The sequence below is a fragment of the Pelobates fuscus genome, chromosome 10 (assembly GCF_036172605.1).
Source record: "Pelobates fuscus isolate aPelFus1 chromosome 10, aPelFus1.pri, whole genome shotgun sequence".
NCBI lineage: Eukaryota > Metazoa > Chordata > Amphibia > Anura > Pelobatidae > Pelobates > Pelobates fuscus.
Genome location: NC_086326.1, coordinates 96,690,869 through 96,704,334, shown reverse-complemented (window position 1 = coordinate 96,704,334; position 13,466 = coordinate 96,690,869). Strand labels below are relative to the sequence as shown.

At 38.1% G+C, this 13,466-nt stretch overlaps 1 protein-coding gene across 8 annotated transcripts in view; it reads right to left on the bottom strand.

Annotated features, from left to right (window-relative positions):
- Positions 1-13,466, bottom strand: part of KCNMA1 (potassium calcium-activated channel subfamily M alpha 1) — a 536,805-nt gene that overhangs the window by 72,724 nt on the left and 450,615 nt on the right. The gene's annotated exons all lie outside the window — the stretch shown is intronic.

The following is a 13,466-nucleotide window of genomic DNA, read 5'->3' as shown; positions in this document are numbered from 1 at the left end:
ATTCGGGAGTTCGGTTCGGAAATTCAGCACTTCAGAAATTCGACAATTCAGCTATTCGGACATTCGGAAGTATCCGAATTGCCCGAAATTCGTCCGAATTGACATTCGAAACAAAACGAATTAAATTATTACACAAAATCCCCCAATTTGTGGTATATGTAAACACGTTCCATCATGTTTCTATTTTATGTTTGTCTTTACTTTGTATTTACAGAGGTAGTAAGATTATTATCATAAGATAGACTAAGTTGGCTTGTAGGAACAAACTTACTTGTACTGCGGTGCCTAGACAGACTCCTCACAGCAGCCTGATCTGCTCTCATTAAAGTCATAAAGCATGATTTCAGAATCATTGCAGAGATATGGTGCATACATGGCTATTTCAGCGAACCACCAATACAAGGCTCCTTTATCTAGCTTCCAGGGTCAATATAATTTACATGCTGATGTAATATTGATTCATTTATTAAACCTATTTTAGTCCGAAGCTCCTAGAGGCTGTCATTTGGTGGGAATTGCAAATTTGAAAACAGAGTTTATCAGAATTGGCACTGTTTTCAAAGATGGGGATTCAGGTGTAGTACCTAGACCTTAGACTCCTTTATCAAGCTTCCAGGGTCAATACAATTTACTTGCTGATGTAATATTGATTCATTTATTAAACCTATTTTAGTCTGAAGCTCCTAGAGGCTGTCATTTGGTGAGAATTACAAATTTGAAAACAGTGTTTCTCAGAATTGCCACTGTTTTCAAAGATGGGGATTCAGGTGTAGCACCTAGATGTAACAGCCTGCAAATCTATTGAGTAAACTTCATGAAAAGTGCATTTCACAAATTGAAGATGCTAATGGATTGAATAGCTAAGCTCTGTTTTGAGTGGAAACCAACGCATACAGGTCTTTATAAAATTATCACCTCAGTCCATTCTAAAGTTGACTTTCCAAAAGATGGGAGCTTTCAAGGTCATGAAAGCTACTGCAAGAAATTGCTCCTGGACTATAAAACAGTCATTCTTCATATAAATGGAAGAGGAGAGTTCTAACCAAGTTCAGTGGGTACTCAACACGTGAACTGGGCAGAGCTGTGAGCAAGAGGATGTTAAGTGGATTCCCCAACACTTACACGTGTAGTGAGACATTTGCTCCAAAACTTGAGCTAAATCTCACAAGTTAAATATCAGGATTTAGTAACTATATTGTAAGTCACAACTGTATGGAAAAAAATGAAAATTCATATGACGTGATTACATTACGGACCAGCAATAGGACTGTAAGATCTCATGGGATGTAGCTGTATCAATGACCTGAAATTTAAGATACTTTACATTATCTTCTTTTTTTAACATGGTCCAGGATTGGTGGTACTAAGGAAGGAGTAGGATAGTGTACTTAGCACCCTGTAAATACACTAAAACATTGTGTTTAGCAAGTTCTCTATATAAGAAAAGAGGACACAAGAAAGAGATGTATGTGCTAATATAAGCACAAATTAGTTGCTTCTGAATCCCTAGAGAACAGATATGGCAATCCTCAGACCTCTCCCCCAAAGGTTTGCAATTGTGGAGGCAATTAAAAAAAAAACAAAAAGTACTTAAAACCCACCAACACTTGGTTACAGTGCTTTCATGGACAATAGTAATGGACAAGAAAACCAAAATAAACCAATACACACTCTGTATTACTTAATTTAGCAAATAGGAGAAGATGCTACCACCAGCATTTAGCATCACAATGGCCTACTTATTGCCTGATGTCTTTGAATGTTGAATATATAAAGTGATACGCAACAAAATAAAGGCAATTTAACACATTTAGATATTGATTTCTCGTCTGTTGCAATGTGGTTAGCAGCAGCTCTTCATTCAGGTACAATATACAGGCTTATTTCCTAAAGGAGGAATTTGGGGGAATTTAAAGTAAATTTCACATTTAAAGCTAATATTGCTAAACTGGAAGCATAGCTACTATGGAGATTGTATTTTTCCAGTTCGGGTAGTTTAAATGTAAATTTGAAATGATCACTTTAGTAAATAACCCTGATGGTGTTTGTAACATTTCAATCCTAATGTTAGGGGTGTGAGCGGAGTGTGGCCAGAGGCAGGGCTGTTCTGAGAAGTATTATGTGACTACTAATAAAAATGTATGCACCTAAAACATAATTTAGAACAAGAACACTCAGACACACCAACAATATGAAGCTCTCAGAAAAGAGGGACAGAGGGATTTGGGCCCAAAATAGGGACTGTCTATGCTAAATAGAGACACTTGGGAGGTATGCCCTTTGGAATCTCAAGGAAAAATGATGTGCATTAAATGAGATGGCCCTGTATCAATGTCTGCACAAGTAATCCCTCTTTACAACTATGTTAATCCACTTTCCAGTTATATGAAGTGCTGCATTTCTTACTGCTCTAGGATAATCAACAGGTAGTGCTTTAGCTAAGAACTACAAGTCTCATGATGTTGATCAATCATGTTAAATGATATAATGTGTGCCTTGAATTATAACTCCCATGATTCTTTGAATGGATTTGATTGCCAGAGAATCATGAAAGTTATAGCTCAGCAACATCTAGATGGCCAGAGTTTGGAGAACCCTGCCCTAAAGCAAAACTTTACAGTTTGCACAAGTGCTTTAGGAGTTAAAGGGACACTATATTAACCAGCAACATGTCTTCACCCACTGCATGAAGACACTAAACTTTTCAGAGCATCTCTATGAGGAGATGCTGATTGGCCAGGACTGTGTTTAGCTTGCGCTGGCTCTGCACCTGATCTACCTCCTTGAGAAGCTCAGCCAATCCAATGCTCTCCTATGGGAAAGCATTGTGATTGGTTCAGAACAATATTTCTGATGATGTCAGCCAAGCAGGCAGATCATGGGCAGAGCCAGAACTAGCAGACTGGAATAAACGTAAGATTTTACCATACTAAGAAGTAACACCTGCAGGCTGTGAAGCAGACAGCTGGGAGGGTTTCCTGCATCACTCACTTGGAACAGTAGTTCAAAGCAGAAGTGAGTATCTTTCATAGACAAGCATTTGTTTCATTGCTTCTCTACTGGGTGACTGCAGCATATGTGTAGTGTGTCCCAATGCTTCCTTGTGAGAACTGGATAAAAATCATCAGCACTTATGACTTCACAGGAAGCAGATTGGAACTGCATAGCACAGAATTTCTGGGCACTGAAAAAAAGATGAGTATAATTGATTTGAGCTATTGCAATGCCACAATTTAGTAGTTTGTCTAAACACAAACAGGAAAGCATGTGCCCACCTATTTTAATTTGAGTGTTCCTTTATGGCACCTCGAAATGCAACCAGTTAGATCATCATACAAAATAAATTGGTGAATAATGTCTCTCTGCTGTTATATTGTTAAACAATTCACACACAGACTTTCCTGAGGGTTATGTGTTCTGCAACAGAAATAATGTGGAACGTGTTTGACCACTTTGTTGGGCGTGCCTCTTACTGTACTTTAGATTTGCATTATATTCACTATTTTGGGTTTCTAGAAATGTGCTAGTTTAATGTGACATAAGAAACATAACTTTAAACATGTCGTATATTGAATACCACCTAGGATTTAACATATAACTTGTGGTTTTCAGCCCTGTATTCTCATGCAGTAAGGATGCAGTTTGTAAAGCTAGGGGTGCTAAGCTACCCCTTTAAGGATTTGCCTCGTCTGTCCCTCAGTATCAAAGAGCTGCTATTAGGATCTGCAGTGAAGTAGAAGATATGTGAATTCAGTCTCCGGTGCTGTGTTTGGCAAAGGGATAGAAAGTCAATTATTGCTTTTACAGCGGACACTTTCTGACGTGCTGCCCTGCACAGTAAAAGCTTTAACAGGCTGGGCTTTTAATATTTTAGCAAATTGCCCAATCGGGTTTGGTTTTTCGCAACTGACGGCCTTTAAAGATTCAACAAGGTGTCACTTCAGCATAGGATGTCTGGTCTCTCCCCCACCTCTGCCCATCACACAGAACACAAGACATTAATGCTAGACAACACTGAGCGGCTTCTGATGACAATCCCATTCGCGCAGATAAAAAATAAATAAATGAACACAGAAAAACACACGAGCTTGCCTTTCACGCCTATGAAAGAGATCAAATGACGTGCCCCTGTTAAATATGTAACCCTTTCTCAGCCAGACATTCCCCCTAGTGATAATATTTGCTGATCTAGAACTGCTTGTATGTATACTAAGCAGTCTTGTAAGTCATTAAATCGTACATTGAGACAATGTATCCTTATTAGAATCCCTATTAGGCAGACTTCTGTAATTCTGCTAAACCAAAGTCATTGGATACTCCTATCCAACAAGATCATTTGGGGTGTTGTAATTTAAAAGCAGAAATTTGGTCTATAGGGAATGCATAACTCTTACTTGGCCTGATGTTGGTCCCTTCTCCCTTTTGATGCATTCCATGCCAGCCCCTGCGGGATCTTGTGCTTTTAATTCTGCTGGATAGGTCTGTACATAGAATATGTCTTTATTTTCCTTACTTAACAGTATGTTCCTAGTTGAATTGTAGTCAAAAGCATGTGGATGTTTGTTAATGCTTAGGCAGCCCTTGGTCAGAGAATGCTCTCCATGTTGCATGTTAATTACTTACTTTATTTGAAGGATACCAAGTATCACAGAAAACCATTTTTGCTAGTTATTTCCACTGTTACTTTGATATTACAAGGGATGTGTGGGGGTCAAATGTTATGCTAAACTTTCTTTGTACCCCAATTTAAAGAAGGGTACAATTAACTGTTAAAAATTTAATATATAACTGGGCACGCTGAAACGACCATATTTCTATTAGGGTATTTTTTATCTTAACATTGTTCATGTGCTTAAGTAAACAGTGACAATGTTGATATAAATTGATACATGACTTTTGACTTGGGAAAAAATAATACAAGGCCTAAAGATTGCATCACAGAATAGAAAGTTGAGTTTAATTCAGCAATTACCGGTAACTGCTAAACTGGTATCCAAACAGCAAAGTTAGAAATATCTCAAATTGAGCCATGTTAGAGGCATTGTAAGTTTCCCCGAGTTTTCTCTCAAGTACTAAATTCCTACAGTGATATCCACTGCCATTTTAGAATTCATAAATGGAATATGGAAGATTCTTGGCAGCCTAGTTTCAGCTGAGCTTGTTGTTGAATCTGTAATAGAACTCTGTACACGCTTGTGGGTACAAAAAACTGGACTAACCATTGTGGCCAACACAATAATAAGAGGGAGTTGGTGCTATTTGGTCAACAGTCAACTACAGATGATGCCATGGACGAGTCCTGGCCAAACTGGAGATAAATGGAGCCAAGAAATGGATATCTAGCTTTGAAGCTATATACCCAGATAAGGCACTAAAGTGATGATGCAGAACAATGTAATATAATGGACAAAGTTCGGGCTTACTAGAAAATCTTCTTCAAGTGACACCATTTCTACTATTTTGTGGACCCAGGACATACTTGAAAAAAGAGAGAAATCTCAATGTATCTTTCCTGGTAAAATATTTTATAAATAAATAAAATAAACTTAATAAAGCAAAGGACACCCAGAGACAAACAACAAAAGAAGGCTTTCTACCTAATAATAAAAACACTTTTATACACCAACTTCTGAGTTATTGGTAATTCTAAGTGGATTTAGAAAAAAATAAATCACTTTGAGTACCTGACACATCACAATTATTTTTTGTAATTAAAGTTTGATACATTTTTAAAAGCTGTACAATAGGATTTCAGACACAGCAATGGTTACAAAGTGAACGGTATTATGATCCAATAAACTATGAGAAGTAATTCTGCTAAAAAAAAAAAAACTTTATATGGAGCTTCTTGGACTATATTTATTATTTCTATATCACTGGTGCAATAGTTTGAGGTACAAATGGGCTGGGCGCAGAGCTATACAAAATATATTTTAGAAATAATTTAGCTTAAGATCTGAATAGCTGTAATTTTTCACAGCTTGCAAATCTATTGAGTAAACTTCATGAAAAGTGCATTTTACAAGTTGAAGATGCTAATGGACTGAATAGCTAAGCTCTCTGGAGAGGATCAGATCCGGCATAGACCGCTTGAAACTAAGACCCCATAGTGTTAACTAAATTTAGATGAAACCTGTAATGTTGCTTTCAACTCAAAGAGCAAAGCAAAGGGATAGAAGTGCCAGAAGGCAACCCAAAAAGCTTGCCTAAAGGACAGAGAGCCTGCAGCGAAACCACAAACCTCACTTGGAAGAGAGAAGCACACAGGGACCTGCATAATAGACGAGCGATCTGTGTAATATCAAAACACATCCTGTCTCTGACATTGCAGCTCTGCACTTCACTTCTGTTCTGTACGGAGGATTTCAAACATTCATAACAAAGCATTGACTGCCAAACCTGATCCTCCTTGCTACACCGTTTCCCTGCTTTAGATTGATACCAGGCCCACTTGACAGTTAGAAGGAATCCATTGCATGCTTGTGTTGGGTATTCCAATCTAATCGGTAATATAATGGAAATCTGACATTCATTTTTTTGTTTCTTATTTGAGACACAAATAATGAAGGGTGAGAAGACGAAGAGTGGAAACGATAATGGGAATCCTCACAGCCTGGCTCCATGTTGAAGCATTCACTATCCAATATAGTCCTTTGTCTTGAGTGTCAGCCTTTCTCCAGCTCCCAATAATTTTACCACTCGGGGCTAAAGTGCTGGAGGGGATTGTGGCATAAAAAGACAGTTCCCATATAGTCAAAGAGATTGCCTGAAACAAAGTTACTACTGTATATATTACTGTTACATTTTAATCTAATCTGTCGGAATCCTTTCTGTACATTATGTGTTCTATTTTAATGTCCAAGTTGAGGGATGAGTTGGGATTGGCCAGGTGACACAGTGGGACAGCCTGTGTGAGCTCCTGTTAATTTAGGTTGCCACACACAAATTGGCTGAGTTTGCCTGTGGGAAGCTGCCAGCCCTAACGTTTTGTCTGATTCCCTCTACGTTTACTGGCTATTTTCAGATTGAACCTGAAATATGTACAAAAAATGAGAATTTAAACAAGTACTTTGTTCTTATAGCACTTTATTCTACAGAGACTTGTGCTTTGTGTTAAAGATTTCACATAAGCAGATACACAAAGCAAGTCATTCAAACTCTCAACCAGAGGACAAACTAAACCACAATTAACAAAATATAGAACATGGAAATTTGTGCTAATCTTACAAAAAATATGTTTAAAAACATTGCTCCTACCATAAACAGCAAAATCTTGCAGAACCGGTTTCTACAGAATGCACATTCTCACAAGGAACACGTGGCCCTATTTGGTGTACAAAAAACTGTGGAAGTAAGTGTGCTGCAAGTATGAAAAATGACTCATTGAGACTGTGCCATTTCAATCTTCCGTCACAGACCGGGATGGCTCTCTGAAGCAGAGGCGGGAGACAGTTCTCTTTCACAGCTGTCAGCCGAGATGGTTTGTCATTGGATACACTAATGATTTGTGATGGCAGTGACATGTTTGGCATCATCTGCTGGGACAAATTATCCCTTCAGGAACCATGCAAGAGCTTCGGTACCAGGGAGCTTAGGTGATCCAAGAGAAGATTCAATGTGTATGACCCATGGGACCTTGAGAATACAATACTACAAAATAAATAGTTTGAATATTTTTATTTTTTGTGTGAAATGTATGTGGAGAGAAACTTACAGAAAACCCCTACTGATTAAGTTTTTAGATCCATAACACTACAAGCGTTTGTCAATAGCACCATGGTAGTCAACTTTTACCGTATGCAAGAGACTAATATTGATCATGTGGGTGTATGAAGGTTACATGCTCCTTAATTGCCCTCTGAGTTCTGTGTTATGAAATCTCAATTCCCAGTTCTATCCCTGAAATCTCTAGAAATGGATGGAAGAATTTGATCTTAAAGACCATGCTTATGCAACTACCGCAATTATATTCAGTGCAACTTGAGAAACAGTAGTCCTAAATTAATTAAAGAGACACTATAGTCACCCAGACCACTTCAGCTCAATGAAGCGGTCTGGGTGCCAGGTCCCTCAGGTTTTAACCCTTTACATGTAAACATAGCAGTTTCAGAGAATCTGCTATGTTTACATAACAGGCTTAATCCAACCTCCAGTGGCTGTCTTCCTGACAGCCGCTAGAGAGGCTTCTGCGATGCTGGATGCGAAATTTGCATCCAGCGTGCAGAACGTCCATAGGAAAGCATTCAGAAATGCTTTCCTATGGACTGTTAGAATGCGCAGCGGCTCTTGCCGCGCATGCGCATTCTGCTCCACTCGGGAGCTGACGTCGGCGGGTGAGGAGAGGTCACAAGCGCCGAGGGAGCCCGGCGCTGGATTAAGGTAAGCTTCTGAAGGGATTTCAACCCCTTCAGTGCCACGGGAGGGGGACCCTGAGGGTAAGGGTCCCCCCAAGGATGACAGTGTCAGGAAAACGAGTTTGTTTTCCTGACACTGTAGTGATCCTTTAATGCAGCAATTTAGGTGAAATATAATACTAAAAAATAGATTGTAGTCGGAGAACATTTTAGTGCACCTTCTGATTTGTCAAATGTGACTATCCTTAACCCCTTAAGGACACATGACATGTGTGACATGTCATGATTCCCTTTTATTCCAGAAGTTTGGTCCTTAAGGGGTTAAACAGGGAGCAGAGGAAGCAGAGGAAGCAGGGAGCAGTGGTTAAGTGGTGTTCGTCTGGACGCGTCACTTCCGTGGTTGGCGGAAGTGACGTTGCGGACTATGCCATTCGTCACTTCTGCCCTCCACCTGCAGAAGGTATGCAATCCCCAGCCCAACTTATCCATCCCTTATTTCATTGGTGGTCAGGGGTGTCTCTAACTGACCGGGGAACATGTGTCAGGCTGAGCTGGGGGGTGGCCGTGATGAGGTTACAATTGTAACATGTTTTTACTCAATCCCTAAATGGAGCAATTTTCTCCCATCAGTGATATTATTTGAATTCCCAATAAACGTTTTTGGCCGGGGATTGCATACCTTCTGCAGGTGGAAGGCAGAAGTCACAAGCGGCATAGTCCGCAACGTCACTTCCGCCAACCACGGGCCCGAAGTGACGCGTCCAGACGGTCACCACTAAACCACCAATGAAAAAACTAAAATAAAAGCGGCAAATTCAATTATCCAATAGAGATTTACAACATAAAAGTGCACTAAATTGCCTAAAGTGACTTCACACAATTCAGACTTGGGATTGGCCAACATAATAACATGTGATCCCAAGGGAGAGGATGCAAAGGACCCACAGGACACTACAGCTGACTGAGAAAGCTCATGGATGAGTGAAATGTTTTTCAGCAATTTGGACTTTAATTCCATTTTTACTTTTATTTTTACAATATATACTACTTGTTTTTATTTATCATTAAATTTTAATGAAAAATGGCACTCTGCTAATTACCCTGAAAATGGTGAGGAGATTTATCTGAATTTGTACAATATCACACATTGGTCACTTCTCTTTTTTTTTTGTATTTCTTTTGGAAGAAACGTCATAGAGTGAGTGGTGTGTTGCTGCCCTAAAGGCAAAAGGTCCATTTCACGGAGCCAATATTATATAGGCTCCGTACCATGTGAGTGGTTCTAGTTATTTATTATTGCTTCCTATTCTCAAGACCATCTACACTATATATTTTTTTCTTTTACTTCACATATAAACCTTTAAGTTTGCTATTATAAAATATTTATGGGGTAAGTCAACCCCTGCACAAGTTGTGTTTTTTATTAACTTATTTATTTATTAGCGCTCCACTAATTGGTATCTAGTTTTATACCATATATTGTGTTTTTGCTTAAGATTGATTGTGGAGATAGAAGTATTCCACTTTATGTGTTGAGCGGCTCATTGTATAGGCCAGTGGTAGTCAACCTTTTTCTTCCTACCGCCCACTAATGCATCTTTCTTGATGCAAAAATGTCCTTACCGACCACCAATTTTCGCGCAAGTGCAGAATTTTTTTTAGAAAGGAGGGCGTTTAAAAAAAAAAAATGTACGTACATTTATCTTTTTATTTCTACTTAATGCATGTTTATAATGTTTTTAACTTTATAAAGTTTAATGAGAAAACAATAAAGTAAATTGAAATTACCTTTACTAGTGATTAACCCCTTAACGACCGAGGACGGTTCAGGACCTTCATCGGCATTTTTGCCTTGCCAACCAATGAAGGTCCTGAACCATCCCAACGGTAAGATGTACTTACCCGATCGCCGTCGTTCCCCCGGCGGCGATCGGCGTTGGTCCCGGTGTGGGGAGACTGCCTGCAGCCCAGACAGTTTCCCCATGGAGGATTAGGACCCCTGGGGCCATGTGATTGCTCAATAGAGCGATCACATGGCCACAATAGGTGTCCATGTGTCTGCCTGCAGGGGGACTGTCCCTGCTAGTGTAAAATATTTTTTTTTTTTTAAAGTTAATGTTAATTTAATTTTTTTTTATTATATATGTGTGTATATATATGACATATAGACATATATTATATATATATATAATATGTCTATATATCATATATATAATGTCATACTAAGTGTATTTTTATATTAATATATTCATATAAAAACACACTTATAATTAAATTACACACGTATATATATATAATATATATATAATAACTATATATACTGTGTATATATATATATATATATATATATATATTATAAAATACAAATAATAAGTAGATTAAATTAAATAAAAAAATTAAAAATAATAATAGAATGTTAAAAAAAATGATATATCTATATGAAATTTTATTCTAACTGTATTTTGATATTAAAATATATATATTTATATCAAAATACACTTAAAATGAAATTGTATATATATCTATGTATATATAAATAAATAAAAATAATACGAAATGTACATATGTCCATATACAAAATTACATAAATAATTATATAATATAATAATTATATAATATATAAATGCATATATATTTAAATTCTACATGCATATTTATGTAATATTTTTACATAATTAAGTAATTTTATTAATTGCAATTTGAGGGACCTGTCTGCCAACCCAGGCCGAAAGTCCAGAGAATTTAATTTGCTAGCACTGTATTTTACCCTGTAACTTTCTATGACACCCTAAAACCTGTACATGGGGGGTACCGTTTTACTAGGGAGACTTCGCTGAACACAAATATTAGTGATTCAAAACAGTAAAACATATCACAGCGATGATATTGTCAGTGAAAAAGACTTTTTTTCGTATTTTTCACACACAAACAGCACTTTTACTGATGATATAATTGTTGTGATACGTTTTCCTGTTTTGAAACACTAATATTTGTGTTCAGCAAAGTCTCCCGAGTATAACAGTACCCCCCATGTACAGATTTTATAGCGTTTTTGAAAGTTACAGGGTCAAATATATGGGTCAAATATTTTTACATTGAAAATGGCCAGGTTGGTTACGTTGCATTTGAGAGCGTATGGTAGCCCAGGAATGAGAATTACCCCCATGATGGCATACCATTTGCAAAAGAAGACAACCCAAGGTATTGCAAATGGGGTATGTCCAGTCTTTTTTAGTAGTCACTTAGTCACAAACACTGGCCAAAATTAGCACTCAATTTAGTTTTTTACTTTTTTCACACACAAACAAATATGAACGCTAACTTTGGCCAGTGTTTGCGACTAGGTGGCTACTAGAAAAAACTGGACATACCCCATATTGAATACCCTGGGGTGTCTACTTTAAAAAAAAATATGTACATGTGGGCTGTTATTCAGAGATTTATGACAGATAATAGTGTTACAATGTCACTATTGATAAATTTGAAAAAATGTATGTTTTGAAACCGCAATATCCTACTTGTACCTATAGCCCTATAACTTGCAAAAAAAAGCATGTAAACACTGGGTATTTTAAAACTGAGGACAAAATTTTGAATCTATTTAGCAGGTTTTTTTATTCGCTTTTGTAGGTGAGTAAAAGATTTTTCATGTAAAAGTCAAAAAACATTTTTAAATTTTTCAATTTTTCATCATATTTTTTTTTATTAAATTACATGAGATTATATAAATAATGGTATGTAAAGAAAGCCTTTTTGTCCTGAAAAAAACAATATATACATTTGTATAGGAACAGTAAATAAGAGCGCGGAAAATAGTCCAGTCCTTAAGGGGTTAATGAGATCCTTGAGGTTGATGCTGCGAGACTAAATATTTGATATCTGGTTCGATTTTCGTAAGGAACAAACGAAGGTCTCCTCTTTCGGTGATAATCAGACGACTTCTCTGTTTGCGCATAATATGATTTCTCATCTGTGTGTCAGCTCCACTCCTCTCCCTCCTCAATTCCCCTCCCCACCTTTTTTTTCCCTTTTTTCTATTTTTTAACCTTACTTATAGCAATGCCCAGTAGGAAGGCTGAGCTAGGTAGCCCACTATAACCGACAGGCACACATACATACAGACACACATACAGACACACACAAGACACACATACAAAGACACATACATACAAACAGACAGGCCCACACATACATACAGACACAGAGACAGGCACACATACACACACACGACACATACATACAAACATACAGGCACACATACAGACACACACACACACACATAAGACATACATACAAAGACAAGACACACACAACACATACATACAAAGACAAGACACACATACATACACACAAGACATACATACAAAGACACATACATAAGACACACATACATACAAAGACACATACACACACATACACACACTTCCTCCCAGCTCTGTGATGTAATCACAGGGGGCCCGGTCGCGCTGTTAAAGCACCCAGCGCTGACCGGGCCCCCTCACAATCCACATCCATCAGGTAGCCCTGACAGCATGGGCCACCTGATGGACCCCTTGGACGGCGGCCCCTGGCGGTTTGCTGCCCGGGCCTGAGCCTCAAATGGTGATGGCGGTACCCGGGCCCAGGGGTACTGCCGGCTCGCACCCGCCCACCCACCCAATTTCTCCAAATGAGGAAATCCCTACCGCCCACCTGGAATCCTGAAACGCTATCTAGTGGGCATAGGGACCAGGTTGACGACCCATGGTATAGGCACTATACTGTAACAAGCACTACCTCCAAGTAGAGGTAGATTTTGTTTGTTTGTTTGTTTTTAGATATACCCCAAACAAAAAAAAAATGCATAATTAAATGCATGGTTTCATTGGGGTATATCTACTAAACAGTGATTTTGAAAAATGTATTGGAGTATGCCTTGAAAGAGCACCCTGTAAACTTCACAGTTGTTAGTTTATTCAGAACAGCGGCATGTGTGCCAATAAATCTAAATTAAACCGGAATACCAAATAATGCATTTGCAATCAGTTTGGAAAACTATAATGTTGGTGGGGAGAGGGGTGACTGCCAACTGAGCAGGACAAAAGTTGCAAGAGCTCTTCAAGTAATTCTTCA